The sequence below is a fragment of the Dama dama genome, chromosome 20 (genome assembly GCF_033118175.1).
Source record: "Dama dama isolate Ldn47 chromosome 20, ASM3311817v1, whole genome shotgun sequence".
Lineage (NCBI taxonomy): Eukaryota > Metazoa > Chordata > Mammalia > Artiodactyla > Cervidae > Dama > Dama dama.
The window spans coordinates 23,902,525-23,907,482 of record NC_083700.1 but is presented as its reverse complement, the minus strand read 5'-3'; the positions used below and the strand labels follow the sequence as shown (position 1 = coordinate 23,907,482).

Here is a 4,958-nt window from a genome sequence, read left to right as displayed (position 1 = left end):
AGTCCTGTGGGGTCGGGAAGGCTCCTAGGACTACAGGACTGCTGGTTCCCTCATGATGGGATCTCAGTAACGAACAGGTGTCTCATATAAAACTCACCTGGACACACTGGTGTGAAATAGAATACATGAAACCATAAGGACCTGAAAGAGATAGGCCCAAACCCTGAGAAAGCCTGTGCCATTAGCAACAGTAGAACTATGAACTAAGTGTATTTACACTGAGCCAGGCACTGTTGTCAGAGCTTTGTCAGATTTACTCAGTATTCACTACAACTCAAACAAGAGTTCCTATTACAGCATCACACGGACAGAGGAGGAAACAAAGACACAGAAAGGTTCCCACCAGGGATGTGAGCCCAGGAAGCCTGGCCCAGAGTCCACGTCTTTTACACTGTGCTGTGGTGTGAAAGGTGACCCTGACCTCCACACCAGGGTCCTGGTGAGACATTTCTTCTTCACCAGGCTCACAATGTCTTTCCTAGAATTTTGTGACTATCATAAGGAGTGGTGTAAATAAAACTTAGTTTGTCCTTTCCCCAAAGCTCATCATTTCACTTTCTTAAATAGGAGGCTTTACCTCTTACGTCTCTCTGTGTCAGTCATTTTTCATTGACTCCCTCATCGCTTCATTGAAAATGACTGTAGGAAAGTGACACAGACACAAGTTGTCAAGATTCCTCTCATCCCCTTGTTGTGCATGTACCCTGGTCATGACTTCTTTCCTTACTCCAGGCCCCTCTTACTGAACAGGCAAAAATGATTCCAATTTCCAGGCTGACTGTGCGTGCAAAGGGCCAACTCACACTCAGCCTGAGTTTTTACTGGGGCTGGTGATCTCCCCCCACTTACTATCATCTTCATGTTGGTCACACAACTTATAGCATAGACTCAGGGTCTCCGGACTCCTGGTCAACCTATATCACCAAAGTTTCACCAGCTCAAGTGGGGAGAGAGGGGAAAGTGCGGATTGTCTGATTTCACCAGAAACACCTTCACTCTTGCCACAGAGTCACATGGCTTTCTTGGACTCAGGAAGGAGAACCTGCACCGTCAGAAAGCACGGATTCCTTCTCACCAGGGAGTCCCTGTCATGATGGCCTCAGTTTCAGTGAGAAGCAGATTCATCCTTAAGCTCCTTTAAATCATATACCCTGTTTCTCACAGTGTGTAACCACACATTACCCCAGTGCAGATAGCACAGGGCTTTGCCAATGGAACTTCAGGGAACCTCGAACTGATGGAGTTCATTAGTCCCAGAGGTTTAGCCAAGAGGCATGCAGGATCAGATACAGAACAGAAAAGATTCCAGTCAACGCAGCTTAGTTTGCGCCTGAGAGACACGGGCACTCCTGTGCTGGCACCAGGAATCACTGTCTGGAATTTTAACTCGAAGCTCACCCTACACATCACTAAAAACTTGGAAAAGTGCCTCACTCCTTGTGCCTCAGTTTTCCCAGCCTCAGGAACTGAAGGCAAAAGAGCCACACTACTACCTTTCCTGCACTGTGGTCAGAATGGAATTCAAAATGACTAAGGGAAAAGGAGACCAATATTGGAGACTTACAGTTTCTTAGAGGGAAGACAGTGATCATTCATTGCTTTGGTGTCCATGATCCCGAGGACTTACTGTATTTCTGCAGATGGTTGGCCAGGGAGTAAGCAGTAGCTTGGGATACGAGGAATTTCTCTGTGAGGTCTCTGAAGTCCTGCTTGTACTTTTCCAGCTGCAACTGAAGCTCCTGGTTGATTTCCATGAGGGTACATTGTGCCCTCAGATCCGATAAAGAGGGAAGACATACTGCCATGGTGACATGTGGTAGAAGAGGTAGAAGCCAGGGGTGGGGAGGAGATACCCAATATATGGGGGATTCAAACAAGCAAAATCACATTGGTTTAATCAGCACTGAGGGATGACAAAAACGGAATTCCTGACTTACTTTTGGGAACAACTAGAGGGTTCTCAACCACAAAGAGAAGTTGAAGATGCCAGAGCTCAGAGCCACAGGTGCTGTGTGGGGCTCAGACTAAGACAGGAGTGAAGGAGAGGGACCCAGCGTGCTAGGTAACCATCTGGAGTTGCCATAACAGAACTAGTAGGGGGAGGGGTTCATGGAATCTTGGGGGCCCCTGCCTTCCAGGTGCCTAGGCCATGACCGTTTGTGAACATCACTACTGATAGCACCCAATCCCTCAGCAGCCACTCTTGGGTTGTCTACATACGTTCCGATACCACTGACCTATCTACTTCCAAAAACTATCTCAGCTGAGTTCCCATTGTTCATTCATCTGTGTATAAAAATATTCATGGTAAATATACTTTGCCAGCAGGTCTTAATTCCTGTCGGGCTGTCATAAAGTCACCTCAGTTCAGTTCAGTTCATTTCAGTCGCTCAGTCATGTCTGACTCTTTGCAACCCCACGGACTGCAGCACACCACGCCTCCCTGTCCATCACCAACTCCTGGAATTCACTCAAATTCACATCCACTGAGTCGGTGATGCCATCCAACCATCTCATCCTCTGTCGTCCCCTTCTCCTCCCGCCTTCAATCTTTCCCAGCATCAGGGTCTTTTCCAATGAGTCAGTTCTTTGCATCAGGTGGCCAAAATATTGGAGTTTCAGCCTCCGCATCAGTCCTTCTAGTGAATATTCATGATTGATTTCCTTTAGGATGGACTGGTTTGATCTCCATGGAGTCCAAGGGGCTCTCAAGAATCTTCTCCAACACCACATTTCAAAAGCATCAATTCTTCGCTACTCCCTTTCTTTATAGTCCAACTCTCACGTGCATACATGACTACTGGACAAACCATATCACCTCATCTTCTCTTTAAACCGATCTTAAGGCTTTTCCACAAGTGAAGGACATCAACCTTGTAGACTGTCATGAACTTCTTCTCTGGGTCTTCTCCAGTTTAGTCTGTGTCCTCAAAACTGTAGGATACAAATCAAAGTACGATACTAAGTGAATAAATAATTTTTAAATATATTTTTTGTCCCATCTCAGTGCTTTTGCTGCATCCTGTTGTTATGTCATTTTCTTCTCTTTGCTGGGCAGCATGTTGTCTTCAGAATAAACTTAAGTATGATATCCCTACTTTCTAAATTCTTCCTCTGGGTCTGGGTTGTTTTATTTGATTTTTTAAAAAATGTCACTAAACACTGCATTTCTTACTTTCACTTATGTATTTCACTGTAGCCTCACAAGAGCTCTTTCCAAGCTGTCAAAGTGACTAGAAGAGTTTATGTGTATATCCTTGAAAACATGGTGTGCTTGTGCCATCACTTCATTCTTGTCTGACTCTTTGTGATCCCAGGACTGTAGCCCGTCAGGCTCCTCTCTCTATGGGGATTCTCCTTGCAAGAATCCTGGAGTGGGTTGCCATGCCCTCTTCCAGGGGATCTTCCTGACCCAGGGATCGATCCCGCATCTCCTGTGTCTCCTGCATTGCCGGCTGATTCTTTACCACTGAGCCACTGAATACATGGGGTACCTGTCTGTTTAGGAAGATCTGACAGCCTCGTGCTACCGTTCTGTGTTCACTCAGTTCACCCACATATTGAACAGACCAGGGCTCCAGAACAGTGTTTGTGGCACACACTTTGACCCATCTCTTTGAGTTTTCCTCCTGCCATTGACCTGTGGTTGTATTCCAGATACAGAGCATGGTTAAGTTCAAGGTCATAAGTCAGGGATCATGATGATCCAACATAAGTGAACATAAGTATTATGTTCAGTGACATAGAAGCTGAGTTTGAGGAAAGAGAGACAGGCAGCCCTGGGATAGTGCTGGTCTGAACCAACTCTTCATTTCCCTAGCATCTCTTCTGACCTGGGTCTTGTGAGTCTGAGCCTTGGGGAACCCCTATAGCATCCGTCTCTTCAGTTTAGCGGTTGGTATAACCTGCATGGAGGGTGAAATGGGTGTGACAATAGGCCACTGAGCATTTGTTCATGTTAAGGTAAAAGACACAAAACTGGAACAACTATTTATGAAAGCTTATCTTCCCCACACCCCCACACAATCCTCCAACTACAATGCTTAGTGATAATTGCTGTGTGAGATTCAGCAAAGGCTTTAAGGAAATCTATTTTCCAATTTCTGTGGGGCCTGACATTCTATGGGGGAAAGAAAAATGTGTCAAATTTCTTCATTATAAATAGGATGAAACCAAAAAAGCTCACAGAGGGTTTGACACTGGGATGAATTTTGCCATGCTAACAGAAGTGTATAACAGGTACAGTTCATTGACTGTTACCATGCCAGGCATTTCACACATATTATGATACTTTCTTTTATCATAATCATTCAAGGTAACATCATTTTAGAAGAAGTACATTAAAAAATTTATTCAACCAAAGTTAAAATTAAAAAAAAAAAAAAACATTTTATCAAGGCAAGTAAGCTATTGCTTTGCATTTTGTAGGTAGGAGAATTCTATTGTGTTTATCCTGCCTTTATCTCATTTCATACTCCTCTGTTTCTCTGTGACCTGACTTTATTCCTAGAGCCCTACCTTTTGTCAACTGAACCATTTCTATGCACTGAGCAATAGCAGAAGTGAGGGCTGGGCCCTTCTAAAGGCTCCCTGAGCGCTGACGTGTCTCAGGACACCAGACACCGTCTGGAGGCAAGAGCAGCCCGTCTGTCAGAACGTGTGTGTGCTAAGTTGCTTCAGCCGTGTCCGACTCTTTGTGATCCCATGGACTGTAGCCCTCCAGCCTCCTCTGCTCATGGAATTTCCCAGGCAAGAACACTGGAGTGGCTTGCCATTTCTTCCTCCAGGGAATCTTCCTGACCAGAGATCAAAACCGTGTCTCCTTCACCCTTTCCATTGCCCTTTTAAGGTTGATGCAGTGCCTTAGGAGGCTAACACAGGAGGGTAAAGAAAGTCTCCATAAAACCCAGAGAGGGATTTTTAGAACTCCTCTCTGGATCCTGTCTGGAGTCACAACT

The 4,958-nt window shown here is 45.2% G+C and overlaps 1 non-coding gene across 1 annotated transcript; it reads left to right on the top strand.

Moving 5' to 3' along the window:
* Window positions 1-4,836: 4,836 nt before the first annotated feature.
* LOC133041863 (small nucleolar RNA SNORA26) lies at window positions 4,837-4,958 on the top strand. The gene has a single exon (XR_009689417.1). It is a non-coding gene; the product is annotated as a small nucleolar RNA SNORA26 (small nucleolar RNA).